We start from the raw sequence: 19,404 nt of genomic DNA, 5'->3' as shown, positions 1-19,404 counted from the left end.
TCCCACTCTCTCCCTATTTATTTCAAAACCCCCTTCCCCTCCCCCTTCTCTGATGAAGGGTCTAGGCCCGAAACGTCAACCTCTCTGCTCCTATGATGCTGCTTGGCCTGCTGTGTTCATCCAGCCCTGCACCTTGTTGTCTCGGATTCTCCAGCATCTGCAGTTCCTACTATCTGTGATTCAATTTTAACCCCTCAGCAGTGAGGTTTCCACCAGGTCCAAATTGCTTGAAATGAAAGCAAAAGTGTCGTCAAAAACTGATCTGGGCAATTGCAATGTGAACTGGGGGGAGAAGAAAGATGAAAATTTTAAAGGATTGCAGAAGAGGAAGCTAAATATTTGACCTTATTAGAGACTATGTTATCATTGTGGCACTAAATACAGAAGAAAACTTGTACAGGTGAATAATCATTGCCTGGGGCACTGCCTGCACACACTATCTCATCATGACTCAGGCGTTGTTAGTTCACTAAATCCTGTAGACTCTAAGGAAATAAGGGAAAATTCCAAAGATAAAAACAGTATGACTATTACAGGTGTAAGATTCTGACTTAATGTTATGTGGAGAAATATGCTCCTTTTTAAAACTCCAGTGCAAAACCTTATAAACGGCATATGATCGTAGGACACGGTGTCATAACTGGCAAAAGAATGTAGTCAGTGATATTCAATGTAAATTTGGATAAAGTTGTATGTAACATTTTTCTTCCATGTTATCTCCTCAGTTTTTTGAAAGTTGATAGTGAAGTGTGTAAGGGAAAGCATGCAGGAGAAGTGATGACCGAATGGTATCATTGCTGGACTGTTATTCGAGAGACCCAGCTCATGTTCTGGGGATCGGGATTCAAATCCCACCTCAGCGGATAGTGGATTTAGAATTCAATTATTTCTGGAATTAAGATTCTAATGAGTTGATTATCAGGGGGAAAAAACCCATCTGGTTCACTAATGCTCTTTAGGGAATGAAAAGTCCAGCCTACATGTGACTCCAAACTCACAGCAATATGGTTGACTCTTAAATGTCGTCTGGGCAATAAATGCCAATGTAGCCAGCAATGCCCTCATCCTGTGAATGAATTTTTTAAAAAGCTCCTTTTCAGCTTGCAGCTCCTCTAAGGAGTAAATGTCACCAACAATCTATCCTGGTCCATCCACCTTAATGCCACAGTCAAGAAAGCACACCAAAACCTCTACTTCCTCAGAAGACTAAGGAAATTCAGCATGTCTACAATGACTCTTACCAATTTTTATAGATGCACCATAAAATGCATCCTATCTGGATGTATCACAGCTTGATATGGCAACTGCTCTACTCAAGACTGCAAGAAATTACAGAGAGTTGTGAACGCAGCCAAGTCGATCACGAAAGCCAGTCGTCCATCCATTGACAACATCTATACTTCCTGCTGCCTCGGGACAGCAGCCAACATAATCAAAGACCCATCCCACCCTGGTTATACTCTCTTACATTCTCCTCCATCTGGCAGAAGATACAAAAGTTTTGAAAACATGTATGAACAGATTTAAGTACAGCTTCTTCCCTGTTGTTATCAGACTTATGAATGGTTCTCTTATATATTAGGGGCAGCACGGTGGCTCAGTGGTTAGCACTGCTCCCTCACAATGCCAAGGACCCACATTCAATTCCACCCTCAGGCAATTTTCTTTGTGGAGTTTGCACGTTCTCCCTTTGTCTGCGTGGGTTTGCTCCAGTTTCCTCACACAGTCTAAAGATATGTAGGTCAGGTGGATTGGCCGCAGGAAATGCAGAATTATAAGCTAGGGTGGTGGGTCTGGATGGGTTGCTCTTCAAAAGGTTAGTGTAGGCTTGGTGAGCCAGATGATCTGCTTCCACACTGGGATTTTATGATATTATCGTTGATCCTTCTCCATAGCTGTAACACAATATTCTGCATTCTGTTCTATTACCCTGATGTACTTATGTAAGGTTTGATTTGCCTGGTTAGCATACAATACTTTTCACTGTATCTCAGTACATGTAACAATAATAAATCAAATCAAATCAAGTTTCCGTAGAGATGAGGGAAATTTCTTCACCCGGAGAAGAGTGAGCCTGTGAAATTCCCTGACACAGAAAGTGGTTGAGGCCAAAACATTCTCAAGAAGAGGACACATATTGTTCTTAGGACTAAGGGGGACAAAGTTGCATAGGGTAGTGAATCAGATGATGAACAATGATCATATTGAATGTTGAAACAGGCTTGAAGGACCAAATGGGCTACTCCTGTTTGTATTTTCTATGTTTCTCTGTTGTGGTATGATAATATATCACAATGTTGCTTAGACTCTGGTACAAGTATACTTTGACACTGTTTTAGTTAGAAGAAATCATGAAATACTTTAAATACCTTTGAGTACGACAATGAATTTAATTATATAGGGATTAAATTGTTTGTGAAAATCAAGAAGTCCTGTATTTTCATAGCTCACATAGGTACTACATTTAGAAGTGGGGAAAAAAGGGAATATATGTTATTTACAGAGCTATTAAAAGAAAATAACACTTTCTGTCTATTCAGGGAATGATTCCTTTCACGCTCTGTTCAGTTTCTATAGTTCTATTTTTTAACTGCCTGATTTAATTCTTTAGCAACATAGAAGTATATTTTTAACTTTATTTAGCATGGCCATTGTGTTTTATGTTGGGCAATAGAAATACCTGTACAAGACAATAGAATAATGGATGAATGTTATCTTTATGAAAATGCTCATTTTCCTTGAAATCTGAATTCTTATCACTCCACAGGGCTCTACGTAGAGGAGATGAGACCCATTTCAATAAAAAGGGTTAAGTTGTTCTTAAGGCACAACAATGGCTCTTCTTCCTCAGACGGCTCAGGAATTTTGGCATGTCCATAAGGTCCCTCACCAACTTCTACAGATGCACCATTGAAAGCATACTGTCCGGGTGCATAACGGCCTGGTATGGCAACTGCTCTGCCCAGGACCATAAGAAACTACAGAAGGTGGTGTGCACAGCCCAGACCATCACGGAAGCCAGCCTTCCATCCATGGACTGTATTTACAGGGCTCGCTGGCACAGAAAGGCAGCTAACATCATCAAAGACCCATCGCACCCCGGTAATGAAATCCTACAACCTCTTCCATCAGGAAGAAGATACAGAAGCCTGACACATACACGAGCAAGTTCAGGAATAGCTACTTTCCGGCCGTTATCAAATTGTTGAATGGTTTGTAGCCTCAAATAATGTAACCTGTATGCCTCTTTTTGATCAGTACATCCTTTGCTTGCTGTGATCTGCCTGTACCACTCATAAACAAAGATTTTCACTGTATTTTAGTACACGTGACAATAACATCAATCAATCAATAATCGAAAAATCAGTCATAATTGACCCAAAGCTCATATATTTGGAAACTGAGTGATCAGGTGAATTTGGTTGATTCATTCCATAAATATGTAAAGCTAAAAGTTTCCTTCCAGTTCTTACTCTGAGATCCCATTGGTGGAAGAGAGAGTGGGGAAATGGGTAAAGAGAGGATTTACAGCTTGTTGGCTGCGTGGGAGAAGGAGAGTGGGTTTGTACATAACCATGTCCATGATGACCACATAAATTTATCCAGGTTCTCCACATTCACACAATGGTCCATTTTGCCTGTGAACATGACATTTTAATGTTATGATTTAGGCTTTCAGTGATCTAGAATCTGCAAAATCCTGCTTACCTTGAATGTTAAAGCTCAGTTAGTAACCTGTCATATGTTGCAGCATATGCCGAAGCCAGTTTTGGACCCTTATGTCATAGATCCTTAAATCACATTGCTTCTAATTATTGGCATTGAAGCCCTTTAAGTACATACCATTAGTTGCCTAATTGTAGCCCTGGAGCAAAAATTGAGCCTTTAAGAACAAACCAGAAAGGTGAAGCATGGAGACAATCCAGAAGAGCACATGATCCTAACAGTAAAAAAGTACTGAGAGTGAAAGTCAGCATGCCAAGGGCCAGCAGATAATTGGACTTAGTTTCAGAAAGTTTTTGTTTCCCTCTTTTGCTAAGATTCAGTAAAGCTGAGAAACAAACAGTACACTAGAATAGAATCCAGTCGTCCATTAGCAAATGGTGGATGAAGCCCAATTGTAGCTGGGGATAAATTGCCTGAAAGTTGCAAAAGTTCAATGTCAGAGTCATAGAGACTGCGGGATATCGTGCAGCCTACTACAGCCACACAGTACTGGAAATTGAAGATTCCGTGGATGATACATGTCCAACCATCAAAAAGAGCTCAGGTAAAATGTTGCATTTTCCTGGACTCAGGAGACGCCAAGGAGCCATGAAAAATGATAACCAGGACCTGATTCTGGGGTTCACACTGCATTCTTCAGTTTTTCAGTTTTTCAGTTTTCCCAAGGGCCTTTTAAGGTGGGGGTTGACTTGGGTGAGGACCCCATATCCTGAACTGGCCACTTACATTACTGGGTTGAGCGCATCAAGTCTTCCACAATTTTCATGAACCAGTTTTTAAAGGTCTCATGTGGTTAGTAATGCTTTGTGACCTGCAGCTATTATAACCAAGGAACATCAATGACATTCTAGATAACTGACAAAAGCAAAGCATTCTAACATCCTCGTTAATGGTTGACTGTAAACAACAGTAAACACACTTAAAAAGTAATTAATCGGTTATGAAATACTTTGGGACTTCTTGAAAATGTAATATAAAAGCAAATTCTTTCTTTCTTCTACAGCTACTCAGAACAATACATCTTGACATTAAAAAGATTGGCTATTGTGGGGTTGTATAGCAACACAAAAGATAATGCATTACTATAGGTAACAAACACACTATAATAGATTTTGATAATCGTTTTTAAGAGTTGACTAACCACAACATTGTAATGCTGGAGACATCCTCTGATGATGATGAAAAATATTAAACAAAGTTAAAAAGAAATCACCTTCAAGATCCTCACACCAACAATATTGAAATGATAATAGGCTGTATAATTTTCGAATTGTCTTCTACTTAACACTGAGGCATTGTCTCCCTGACAACTATCTAATGTTAATTGCAGTCAAATATATATTTACTCATAAGTGCTGTATTTCTGCTTTCAATGCTAGAGTTTTTCAACTTCCAAAATGTCAGCTCTAACTCTATGCCTCTCACTGTACATCTTTCCATTATTCCCTTGTGAGAAACTAATGTTCAATGCTAGTCAACTTGAACAACATCCTTAATAATTTCTGGAAGGTTTTTTTGGAGGGAGAGTGGGAGAAATTATGCAGCATTTTTGTGAGTTTTTTTTAACCTTTGTACTAAAGATGTTGAAAATCTCCTATGGAATTTCTTACCTCCATTTTGATAGGATGATCTCCTGGTTGCCTCCTACTTTCCAGAACAACAGCGTAGATGGGCCAGAACATACTATGAGAATCAGAGTAAAAGCAAATAGATCAACTAGACTATTTTGTTTTCTTTATGCCCATCAAATGTAGAGGGTAGCAGTGTTGAGTTTCCATTTGAAGATGATAACATTTTAAATGCTTCAAATTGAGCATTCACAGAACAACCACTTGATGCATATTGTACTTGCATTGTTGTTCTTGCACACAATTGACTACATTTTCTATTAAGACGGTACAATGATATTCCTGCTTTACAGCCAGTACTTTTCTCCGCCAAAGTGGCAATCAGTGATGGATTCTCTGTGTTCTTGCTCTCATTTGATGCAGTATTTTTAAAACTTGCTGAAGGACATACTTTCATAAGAACATAAGAACTGGGAGCAGGAATAGGCAATTCAGCCCCTCAAGCCTGCTCTGCCATTCAATGTGATCATCCAAGGCTCAATTTTGAAGAAAAACAGGAGAGCACACCCCAATCTCCATTTATCCTACAACCAACATCACAAAAATAATAACTACATATCCATCCTATCAAGTCCTCTAAGAATCTTGTATGTTTCAATAAGTTAGCCTCCCATCCTTCTAAATTCCAGTGAATACATGCCCAACCTACTCAATATCTCCTCATGAGGCAATTCCTCCATACTTGGGTTCAGCCTCATGAACCTTCTCTGGAGTGCCTCCAATGCCAGGAAATCTTTGCTCAGATAAAGGGCCCAGAACTATTCACCGTAAAACTGTAGTCCGACTAGTGCCTTGTAGGGTTTTAGCAAAACCTTGCTACTTTTATTCACCATTTCCTTTGAAATAAAGGTCAAAATTCCATTTGCCTTCCCTTTTACCCACTGAAGCTGGATGTTAGCTTTTCTGTGATTCATGCACAGAGTCCAAGATCTCTCTAAACAATAGCTTCCTGCAGTATTTCTCCATGTCTGACCCCATCTCAGCTTCAACTCCACTTGTCTACCCACTCTCCATAATCCATTAGCCCATTACTAATTAAAAATCTGTCTACATTCTCCTTAAGTTTATTCAGGGTCCAGGCATCCATTGCACTCTGGGGTAATGAATTTCACAGATTCACAACCCTTTGAAAGAAGTATTCATCCTCATATCTGTTTTAAATGAGATATCTCTTATCTTAAAACCTATGATCTCTCAGTTAAGATTTCCCCATAATGGGAAACATCTGCCCTGTGTCTGTTTTGTCAATTTCCTTTGGCCATCATATATCCCTCAATTAGATCTCCTTTCATTCTTCTAAATTCTCTAGAGTATAGATCTAAACTGCTCAATCTGTCTTCATAAGACAAACTCCTCATTTCTGGAATCGATCTAGTGAACCTCCTCTGAACTGCCTCAAATGCAACTACATCCCTCCACAAGGAAGGGGACCAAGACTGTACTCAGTATTCCAGATACGGTCTCCCCTGTGCCTCGCTCAGGTGCAGCAACGCTTCCCTGCTTTTATACTCTACCCCTTTAGCAATAAATTCCACAATTCCATTATTACTTCCTTATGTTGAAAGTGGAGTCGCAGGTAGCTAGGATAGCGAAGAAGGCGTTTGGCATGCTTGCCTTTATTGGCCTTGCATTGCATTGAGTATAGGAGTTGGGAGGTCATGTTGCAGCTGTACAGGACATTGGGTTAGGACACTTTTGGAATACTGTGTGCAATTCTGGTCTCCCTACCAAAGGAAGGATTTTGTGAAACTTGAAAGGGTTCAGAAAAGATTTCTGAGGATGTCGCCAGGGTAAGAGAGTTTGAGCTATAGGGAGAGGCTGAATAGGCTGGGGCTATTTTCCCTGGAGCATTGGAGGCTGAGGTGTGACTTATAGAGCTTTATAAAATCATGAGGGGCATTAATAGGGTAAATAACCAAGGTCTGTTTCCGGTGTAGGGAAGTCCAAAACTAGGGAGCATGGGCTTAAAATGAGATGGAAAGGTTTAAAAGGAACCTAAGGAGCAACTTTTTCATGCAGAGAGTGGTGCGTGTACGGAATGAGCTGCCAGAGGAAGTGGTGGAGGTTGGTACAATAACAGAGTCATCTGGACAGGTATATAAATAGGAATGGTTTCGAGGGATATGGGTCAAATGGTGGTAAATGGGACTAGATTAATTTAGATAACAATGTGTAGAGCTGGATGAACACAGCAGGCCAAGCAGCATCAGAGGAGCAGGAAAGCTGACGTTTTGGGTCTGGTTACATCTTCTAACAAATAATTCTAACAAATTAGTCAAACACGATTTACAATTTCAGCATAGATGTGGTTAGTTTGCTGAATAGATATTAAGCTAAAAGTGAGAAAGGTTCACATGGTATATAGAAGCTTTCACAAACTAAGAACATCTTAAATTATTTCACAGTCAATGAAGTACTTTCCTGCACAGTCACCATTGCAATGTGAGAAATGCAACATCCAATTTATGCACAGCAATCTCCTACAAACAGCAATGTGAGAATGTTCAACTAATCTGCTTCCAGGTGGTGAATGAGGGATAAATATTGACCAGGGCACAAGGAAGACCATCGATGCTCCTCTTTGAAATAATGCCATGAGATTATTTAAATCCACTTGAGGGCGTTAATAAACTGGAAAACATGTCTGGCAATGCAGTGCTCCCTCAGTACTCCACCAAAGTGTCAGTCTAGACTTTGTGCTGCTGTAGGAATGATCACACGACCTTCTAATCTGAGGTGGGAGTATTGTTACTGAGCCATTGTTGACGCCTCTATTATTGGGCAAAAGCTACTATTTTTTAACAATCGAATAGTTGCATGGGTAGAATATTGATGACAAGAAACTAAATCTGTTTATCTAATACAGATTGATTAGAATAGTCACAGACTTAATTTGTAACCACAATTACACAATCATTTGCTTAATAAGGTATTGTGCTGCAATGACTGACCACAGAATGTAATTACGATCTAAAAACACGCCAAGAAAGGGATTGATCTTAACCATGGTATTTAGTTTACGATGAATAGAAATTTTTGACTTAAGCAGAATTTCAACTGAAATGAATGTCAAATGGTGTGTCCTGAATTATCACTCATCAATAACAGCATTTAGAATCCTTTATTGCTTTTGTTTACAATATTTGGAATAGTCAATGTCATCAGCTTTGCAGAACGCTTCTGTAGTTTGGCAACAGCTGCTACAAACTCCATTGTATGTACAACATCGTGTGGCAGGTTTGCAGTTCAGGTGACAAGATGAAGAAAAGGAATGCTTTGAGCCATTGTCTTTAAATTTTTTTTGGTTTTCTCATACGCTACATGAGAGTTTTCATAAACTAGTATTAAATATTGCTGTCAGTAACAACTGGAAAGATATTAAGCAGTACAGTTTTAACAGCAGACCAGTTTATGAGCCTCCACACTGAAAAATATTAAAAGGCTTATTTCACTGTATTTTTGTTTTCTGAGACAATCACAAGAGGGCAACTAGATTGTGTTATCATTTTGTCTTGTTTACCCGTAAACGAGAATGGAAGAAGCTTTATTCACATTATCCTTCAATTTTTTACCATCCCTGATGCTTACTGAAACAGTTCCATAATATAAGTAGGCACAATCCAAGTTCAATAAAAACTGCAAAATGAATAACCTATGTTGTGTAATTGCCATAATGACTACAAATGGTGGCTGACAATGTCTGTAATTCTGGTTAATGTTCATTTTATTCACAACAAAACAACAGGAAGTTGAACCTTCTCATGGTATTACAGATATCACAGATAGAGCACAACACCCACCTTCTTCTTGGCACAATTAATTTCCATTACCTTTGACCTAAAAAGGCCATTGCAACGTGCTGTTGTGAAAAACACAACATTAATTTATGTCATCTGCGAGATTAACGTATGAAGAATTCCATAACAATTTTGTAAGAAAATGTGGTAACAAAATGTAGCATCATGCAACATATCAGCACTCTTCATTTTTCACCATATTTCCTTCCTTTAATCAACACCTCACCTCCACTTCAGCATTGATTTCAATTGACAAAAAAATGCACAAATATTTTTATAGCCACTATATTCCCAACCTATATTTGGACTTTGGAACAACAAATATAGTTTGTGGATTATGCAATAAGCAATAAAACTGTTAAACCATTGTTCCATTCAATCAGTGACTATACTTGGCCAAAAGGTGACTAGTCACACACTTTCACCAGGCCATGCAGTTTACTGATTAATTGCACACTGCAAACAGTCCATAAAAACTCTCACTACACATGTCTGGCCAGTGGCCACATGTGTACCTAGATCATTCCCAGAGTGATCTATGGGCAACAGCAGGACTAGAGGAGTCAGAAAGGTTTTCAGAACAATTTAAACATTGAAAATATGCTTCCCTGGCCAAATGCAAAGCTAATGCATCACTGACCCGCAGCAATTATACAGGAGGGGCCTTGGAATGAGCAAGGGCAGCCTTATTGAAGGGTGATTCAGCTCTGTAAAGGCTGTGGAACTTTCTTATCTTAACCCCACAATAAATGAAATTCAATAGATTAACATTGATCAAGCATTAACTCTTTCTGTGCTAACATCTGATTATGCACTATTCTCCTACAGTATTCTATTGAATGCTAAGAAACAATAATGTAGGAATTTCAACCTTTCTTACAATCGTCTGTTTGGTGAATGTAATTTAAATAAACGAAATATTTTAGCCATAGAGAGGATGTTTGTATCCATGTATATTAAGTTAAAAGTGCTCTGCCTGAATACATATTGTATGTTCAACAATAAAGATGATTTGAAGGTACAAATTAAGGTAAATTATTACGATTTAACTGCCATTATAAGGTCATGATTACTGGGTGACCAATACAGGGAACTAAATATTCAAGAATGTTTATCATTTGGGTAAGATTGGCAAAAAGGAAAAGAAGGTGTCATAGCACTTGTAATAAGGGTTGAGGTCAGAACAATTTTAAACCAAGATTTTAAATTGAAAGATCTAAGAAAAAGCAAGAAACAGGAAACATTAGTGGGAGTTATTTATGAGCACTGAATCATGGTGGGCATGGTGGGCTTAGTATAAATCAAGCAATTAGAGGTGCATGTCACATGTGTCACAGTAATAATGGGTGATTTCAATTTACATTTGACCAAATAAAGTTAATCAGAACTAATGCTATGGAGGATGAACTCCTGGAGTGTGTACAAGATAGATTTCTGGAGTAGTATATTAATGAACCAATGATGGATCAGGCTGTTTTAGGTTTATATATTATATAATAAGAAAGGACTAATTAATAACCTTATTTTGAAAGAGATTTTGGGAAATAGTGACAATAATATAATAAATTTTACATTAACTTTGAAAGTGATATCATTATTCTGAATGAGGGTCTTTAGTCTGAACAAAGGAATTTATGGAGGTGTGGCCGGTGAGTTGGTTACAATGAATACAAATAGATTTGACCATAGACAGGCAATGGCTAGTATTTAAAAGAACATTACATGTGCTACAGCAAATATACATTTGTCTAAAGGCAGAAAACCCCAAAAGGTAGATGAATCAATCCCTGCTCACAAAAGAAGTTGAAGATTGCATTAGATCAGAAGAAGTGGCTTACAAGGCTGCCAGAAAATGTGCTAAGTATTAGGAGTGGGAACAATTTAGAATCCAGCAAAAGATGACCATGAAACCGATAAATAAAGAAAAAAGTAAGATAGGCATAAAATAAAACTGTAAAAGCTTGCTTAACTTTATGTAAAGAAAAGATTAGCAAGGACAAATGTGGGTCAATTGCGGGTGAAGACAGAACAATTTATAATGGACAACAGGGAACTAATGGAAAAAGTAAACAATTATCTTGTGCCTGTCTTCATGCAGGAAGATACAAAAAATCTCTCAGAAATACTAGAGAACTAAGGGATCTGTGAAAGTGCAGAACTGAAAGAAATTAATATTTTTAAAGAGATGGAGTTGAAAAATCAACTGGATTGAAGGTTGATAAATCTGGACCAAATGAATTACATGCAAGACAAGATGAAATACAGTCAGCAGTGTTGAAGGAGGAGGCGATGTACATAATGGATTGGGTGAGGTGCTCGAGGACTGGAGGGTGGCTAATGTTGTGCCTTTATTGAAGAAAGGCTGTAAGGAGAAGTCTGGGAACTAGAGACCTGTGAGTTTGACATTGCTGGTGGGTAAGTTGTTGGAAAGGATTCTGAGAGATAGGACTTCCATGTATTTGGAAAAGCAAGGACTGATTAGGATAGTCAGCGTGGCTTTGTGCCGTGGGAAGTCATGCCTCACAAATTTCATTGAGTTTTTGAAGACGTAATCAAAACGATTGATGAGGATAGTGCGGTAGATATTGTCTACATAGAATTTAGTAAAGCCTTTGACAAGGTTCTACATGATGGACTAATTATTAAGGTTAGATCACATGAGATTCAGGGAGAACTTTCCAATTGGATACAAAACTTCCTTGACGGTAGGAAACAGAGGGTGGTGGTAGAGAGTTGTATTTCGGACTTGAGGCCTATGGCCAGTGGTGTTCCACAGGGATCGGTACTGGGTTCACTTTTGTTTGTCATTTATATAAACTATTTGAATAAGAATTTAGGCAGCATGTTTAGTATGTTTGTGGATGACACCAAAGTTGGTGATATAGTCAACAGCAAAGAAGGTTATCTCAGGTTAATAAAGGATCTTGATCAATAGGCTGAGGAGTGGCAAATGGAGTTTAATATGGATAAATGCGAGGTATTGCACTTTGGTAAAACAAACAAGGGCATGACTTATACAGTTAATGGTAGGGCCGTGGGTAGTGCTGTTCAACAGAATGACCTGGGGATTCAGGTACATAGTTCTTTGAAAGTTTTATTACAGGTAGATAAGGTGTTTGAGAAGGTGTTTAGCATGCTTGCCTTCATTGCTCAGACCTTTGAGTATAGGAGTTGGGACATCATGTTGTTGTTGTACGAGACATTGGTGAGGCCACTTTTGGTATATTGTGTACCATTCTGGTCATTCTGCTATGGGAAGACTATATTATTAAATAGGAGAGGGTTCAGAAAATATTCATCGGGATGCTGCTGGGACTAGAGGGTTTGGGTTATAAGGAGAGGCTGGATAAGCTGGTACTTTTTTCACTGGAGCATAGGAGATTGAGGGGAGACCTTATAAAGGTTTATAAAATCATGAGGGGCGTAGATAAAGGGAATGGCAAAGGTCTTTTCCCCAGGGCAGTGAGTTCAAAAGTAGGGGACATATTTTTATGAAGAAAGGAGAAATTTAAAAAAGACATGAGATGCAACTGTTTTACACAAAGAGCAGTTAGTGTTTAGAATGAACTGCCAGAGGAAATGGTAGATGCAGGCACACTTACAACATTTGAAAGACATTTGGACTGGTACATGAATAAGAAGGGTTTAGAAGGATATGGGCCTAATGCAGGCAAGTGGGGCTAGTTTAGTTTGGAAAACTTGGTTGACATGATCAAATTGGACCAAAGGGTCTGTTTCCGTGCTGTTTGACTCAATGGCATGAAATTGCAAATGTAATCCCAATACTTAAGAAGGGAGAGAACGAGAAAGTGAAGAACTTTAGACCTCAGATAAAAATCTCACGTAAACTGGAAAACCCTAACTCAGTACTGTCAAAAGGACCAATTCCCACTCTTAAGTCATCGGATAAATGCATGCCCTATTTGAAATTGTTGAGCTTTCTATTGGATGTCTTACAAGAGAGCTGCATAGGCAGATGACCATGACAGCAGATTGTCATACAGCAAGTGACACTGCCCTCATATTGACTCATTGGAGAAGAACACCCTTACCAAAGAGCTCATGTGATCTGGATTGCCTATATAACCTTTGTGTGAGGGTCACAAATTATCTGGTGATGCACAAGACCTGTAATTGCTGCTTAATATTTTATTTAGTCCATCTGTTTCTTCTCGTGCTTCTTCATAATTGTGACTTTCAAGGGTATGGTCTTAATGGCTTCCCAGTCTCTTCACACACCAGAAACTGTCAACAAGAAGTCCACGTGTCAATGGATAGAATTTCCAGACAGTCTCAGCCCAAGTGCAGATTACCAGTGTAATTTGATCTTCAAATTCATAAACTCCTCATTTCATCCTTTCTCAGTTAACCCTGACATTGCTAAGTCTTTAAATTCACACTCTAACACTGAGTCCAGATAAAGATACAATGCCATTTGTCTTAAATATTTAAATGAGGCCATTTATTATTTGCCCATTGGATCACAGGATAAGGAATGACTGAGCCTTTGAGAAAATGTTTGGAGTTCATAATAGCATGTACAAAGTAAGTATGTTTTCCAATTTAATTTGCAAGGTTTGCTGTTTTTTTTCTGCTTCCTTCCTATAATAAAAACTTAAACAATTGGAGTTATACCATTTTTAATGAGAAACGTGAAAGAGAAAATAGGGCATTCATAGTTCAGAAATTACCTAGGTTAAAATTGGGCAATTAAAGGAAAACACGTCTGATGTGATTTTGTTTCCAGTTAAGTGTTCTTACCTTTTACAACAATGCTTATCTTAACATACATAAGAAACCAGATATGGATGTTGTGCTATTGAAAAATCTAACAGATATTTATTAGTTATTATATACAAGGATGACATTCACAAGCACATTCTGGACTCATATTCAGCAATTAATTTACACAGAGCAGCATGCTTCCAGTTGTATTTTATGTTTTAAATGATTTAGTTAAGAAGTATAGTGCGATTTTTACCTTTAGGTCACATGCTATAATGCTGTGATAATATCATGAGCATGTCTTATGAAGGAATAATAAAATACTGACTGTGAGACTAATGTAACATCCCCCTTTTTCCAAAGACAGAAAATTAGTCCAGACAAATATATATGTTTGGAAATAGGCACATAGAATCATTTTGATAATTGTACAAACAGGCGAAACAGAATTTACAAGACTAAGATTTCAGACTTTAGTGTAACACTTCAGAGGTTTGACAACTTCTCCTGTTCTGGTACACTCATCTGGCGAGGTACGTTATTCACTGTTGCATTTGTTTGACAACTTGATTATCCTGCTGCTGGTGACTGTCAGTCAATGTCATTGCACAATCATTGTTGGACTGCGCTTCCTTTTTTTTGTGCATGATTTGTGCGCTACACATCAGTCTGAACTGGTTTCAGCTTCTTCACAAAACAGTATCTTGATCAGTATGATTTGTATGATCAGGATGAGTTGTCTATTTTAGAAACCTTTTTGTGGTATCCATATATTTGTCTTTGCATGTCTACCTCACAATATCTGCCCAGTACATAGATTTGTAGTTCTCTACCTGATCACTCATGTTTCTCTTTCATATTCCTATGCATTTGAAGAAGAATGTCTTATGTCTCCAAATATTGGTTGCTGGGTCAGCTCATTCACATTTGCCTTTTAAGTATAAGTTTTACAGAGGATGGTAATTCCTTCTTCAATGGTTTTGTATGAAAATATAATGATGTAATCTGAAAATTTTGCTTTGTTGTTTGACATTTAATGATATTGATGAGCCAAACATTCTGCTAGATAACCCATTATACATTTTGCAATGGTCTCTTGTAGGCCCATATTATGAAGCATCACTTACTAAAGTGCATGTATTTCAAGATACATCATGGTAATATGTTAGCACTAGTTGTGTTTTGTTCTGAGGTCTGGCTTGGTCTTTGGAACCAGATTTCATGCTGGACAGCTTTTGGGTGTATGTGACAAATCATATCTGCAGATTTTGTTGGTCTGGTGCACTTTGCAATAGTTTTAGCATCTGAAGTGTGTAATTGATGTTGACCTGCCATTATGGTTTCAAACTTGTATCCATCCTCAAGCAATGCTTCTGATGGTATGGCACTTTTCTTGCCCAAAAAATCTTTCCTCAAGTATTAAATGGTGTAGAGGTGATAACTAACTCAATGAGTCTCCCTGTGGAAAAGTCACAGGCTTTGCTATGACATCATCAGACAAATTCATCAATAGAGTCTTGGTGTTGTTAATCCTAAAGTTAATTTTTGCCTTGAGCTGGTCAATGAGAGCTTTCCACATCTTTTCTAGATTTCCAATTGTCCATAGAAAGACTGGATGTGCTAATTCTGCAAAATCTGTCCATGTCAATAACAAGCAAGATCTTTAGAGCTCTTTTCTTGGGACCATATGTTGCTTGTTCTATAACATAGAACTGCTTATGTTGTCTGAATAGTTGTAATTCAGTAAAGATGTCACCAGATGCTGCTCAATATTTAATTAAATGCCCCTCTTCTTTTTGTGGGCTTTTTCTTTTGTTTGGAGTAGACTTCAGTAGAATTGTAGGCTTGCAGTTTAAGAAATGCAGGCTTATAGTAGTACGTTTCTGCCCCAAATATGCAGCAATTATGGGTTGTGGCCATTTTATTATTTTGTGCCAATTTGCAGAAATAGAATAAAAGAGCTGACCAATGTCTATTCACAGGTATGATTTTCTCATATAGAAAACATTTTTTAGTGCTTTAAAGATGTATTTTTTTTAGCAGTGCTTTGGAGGTGCACTTTCAGGACCATTTAGTGGTTTTTTTTAGATTAGATCAGTGTCACTTTTGTTTGTTTTAAGAGGGGCAGATGTACTCACTATCCTTCTGAACAGATCAGTAGCCTATAGCTTGATTATATTTGTAAATTCAGTCTTTTTGTTTTTATGTAAAGCACGCTTCGAATTTTTCTTATTTTGAAAGAACTTAACATATCCTAATCAAAGGAAATTAGCTCTATCATCTTTGTTGCCTTCAGATCTCTGCTGTTGTCTGTACTCTCAGAAACTGATGTTGCTGATTATCCAAGTTCTGTGATGTTCAAAGCTGTTTGATCTTCAATTAGTTTTTCAAATATCTGACACCTAGTCATAAGCTTTTTGTATATAGATGGTCATCACTGCTGACCATGATGAGAATTTTCCTCCAACAGGGTGTTTTTAGCTGATGTGTAGATGTTTATGTTATCTCACGTAACATAAGAAATTGAGCATTGATATTGAGGTATTGAAGAATCCAACAGATGTTCATTGCATCCAGTTATTATATACAAGCATTACATTTACAAGCACACTTGTCCATGCTCACATTATAGTAATAAGCTATGAGAGCAGGATATTTCCAGTAGCATGTCATGTTTCATGCGATCCCAGTTAAGATAGAGTATGAAATCTTTTTACCCACAGGTCACATGCTATGATTCCGTGATGCTGTCACGAGATTTTGCTTAAAGGTATATTAATATACTGTGAGTTATAGCACAACACCGCCAGTCCCAAACTTCGGCTCAGCAACATCAATGATTTCAGATCTGAAAGAGCCTGTAGAGCTGAAAAATTGGGGGTGGCAGGCAGCACCAACCACTGATTGGCATGACTTTGAGAATGATAGCAAGGACAATCATTTGTGTTCCAGAAGTACGCAAAATAGGCAGACTGTGCGTCAGTCAGCACATAATGCTGATTTATTGGATGCCTTGTCATACTGACACTTTGTAGCTGTTAGGCATACCTTCACTTTAATGCATGAAGTATGTTCAGTTGCACAATGGCCCCTCCCTCCAGACTATTTCCAAGCACAAACATTCAACTTGCAGGGTTGTCGCAGAAAACATCGTGAAAATTTGGTCAAATCAGCACTGAGTAAATGCAGGGATTTTATGCCTCTCAAAGGTCTCTGAATACATCAAGTTCTTCCAGACAATGGATCAAGAATTACATTTCCCACTGGGCTGTAACATCACAGGGAGTAGAGCCTAAGCAATGGGAAAAATGTTTGCCGAGGATGTAGGAACAGGAGAAACCTCAGCAGGAAGGAGTCCGTACCCACCTATGATCTTCAAGGAAAACCTATACTTGCACCTCAGCCTAACAGCTATGCATCAGCGAAAAAGAACACCAAAATGTTGCACATAAGGTAATTTTACCTGAACTTGGAGCTGGGATGACCTGGAGCTCTTCTGCAGTCCCAACAGGCTCCTGAAGATTGATGATTATCCTTCCTCAGGCCCCTCTCAATCACCCCCTCCACCTCCATTGACCATCCACGTCCTTCCCTCCTTCTCTCCTGATTTATTCTCCCTTCTGCCTAGGAACAATCTGAGAGAAAGTTTCAGCAAGACAATCAGTATAACTTAATCTTCTCAGAACTGGTTGTATTTCACAGCTCACCAGCAATAGATTAATGAAGCTGAAGACCCAAATGGACCAAAACAAATTTGCAGCCTAAAATATCTGCTCCCAGAAGTGCATCCAGCCAGTACGATTAAACCAATAAAACATAAGTAAGTATATGGGTGTCATCTTTTGTATTACTTAATGGGGCCCTCCTGTTTTCCTTTAAAGTCAAGGATTAATTCCCTCATCTATACAAATGCAAACTGTGATCTGATATAATCAGTTAAAGCAATGAAAAACAGATGCAGGAGGTTACAGCATCACTTGTTACTGAAGAAAATTTGGAAGAAGACAGTGCTGGTGAAATCCTCAGAGGGTTAATCAAAGCCACACGTCATAACTTTTCACTTAAGTGACCTATGGCTAGCAGCAAACCTGCAAATGACAAGGAGGTTTTTCCAGAACATTCAAAAAAATGAAACATACTTCAGTGGTTAGATGCACAAGAACATCAGTCAACACTAATCAATAAATGTGGTGTTAGTCATAGATGATGAATTCGAAAGGGATTATAACTATAAACTGTGATCAATAGAGTCTTGCTGGAAAAGGAAACCAACCTTAAAATGTTGTACTGTTAATAAAGCAGAGGGTCAAATTTAAACCAAACCTCACCGGTGCAACTGACTTGTCACCTAATTTCACAGCAATCTCTGCGTGCAAACACACACAAAAGAAATCTCAGTAACGTCACAAGGCAATTGCTGCTAAAACACCACATTATTAATTTATACTGCATTGCTGATCTCACTGTTCTTGAGAGGCATCTCCATTATCTGACAGCTGAAGATGTTGTGTTTGATGTGAGCTGGCATGACAAACAGACAGCCCCCCCACACCCCCCCCCCCCCCCCCCCCCCCCCCCCACCTGCTGCCACACACCCTTCCTGCCCCAAACACTTCCCATCCCCTTGAGATCCAGCCTGACTTTTCTGCCATGGGCACATGACTGATCAGGGCATTCATGACTGTGACATTCCTCTCCACAAACAAATCCACCCCAGGTTGATGTGAAAAATGCAGTGAGCCTGTGCTGCTCACCCACAGATGAATGGAGCTATCTGTCTTGTCACCAAGGGTCATTAGAAGAGGTTATTGTGAGTATATACCTTGGCTTCTCTGCTGACGTTTGCATGCTGCTTGAAGAAAAATCCTGTCCCATCATATAGCCCCTCTCATACCCGTTTCACAAAGCACCATCCTATACCTCTGGAGTAAGACCCAAGACTGATATATATTTTTTACTCATGACCTTTTAGCGTCCTTCATGCCTTTGTGTGTAAACCATGCACTGATATATGTAGGCAATTTTGAGTGGTGCCACTTGTATCTGAATGATTACACACACTTTATGTTTCTGGTCTGCCATTGTGCCATCCTTTTGCGAACTCTATTCCTTACACTCTTAACTACACAAGCCAGAGAGAGAGAGGGTTTTAACTATTCCTCTCCCACAGAGTGTAGTGAATTAGAAGAAACTGTTCTAGTTTTGAAGATAGGATTAATTTTCAAAACAACCTCAGCCAAAGTCATAAGCATATGACTTCAGGGTCAAGTGGGGGCAAAGATTGACCAAGCCCCTGCAGCTCTTACTGTCAGTTTTCTTTCTCAAGGTGATTATTTGAACTGCAAACCAACATACATCTGATGTACAAATCATATCATGCAGTGAGGAAAGCAGATAACATATTCATATGGAGGGAACATTGTCTTACAAGGCCTTCGTGGTAACCAGCATAAACCCTTAACTATGCTCTCTGCATTGTCACTGCAGTTTGGACACTCACTTTGTTCTGTGGTTATTCATGTGGGAAA

The sequence above is a fragment of the Rhincodon typus genome, chromosome 9 (genome assembly GCF_021869965.1).
Source record: "Rhincodon typus isolate 14 chromosome 9, sRhiTyp1.1, whole genome shotgun sequence".
Taxonomy (NCBI): Eukaryota; Metazoa; Chordata; class Chondrichthyes; order Orectolobiformes; family Rhincodontidae; genus Rhincodon; species Rhincodon typus.
This window is presented reverse-complemented; position numbering follows the sequence as displayed.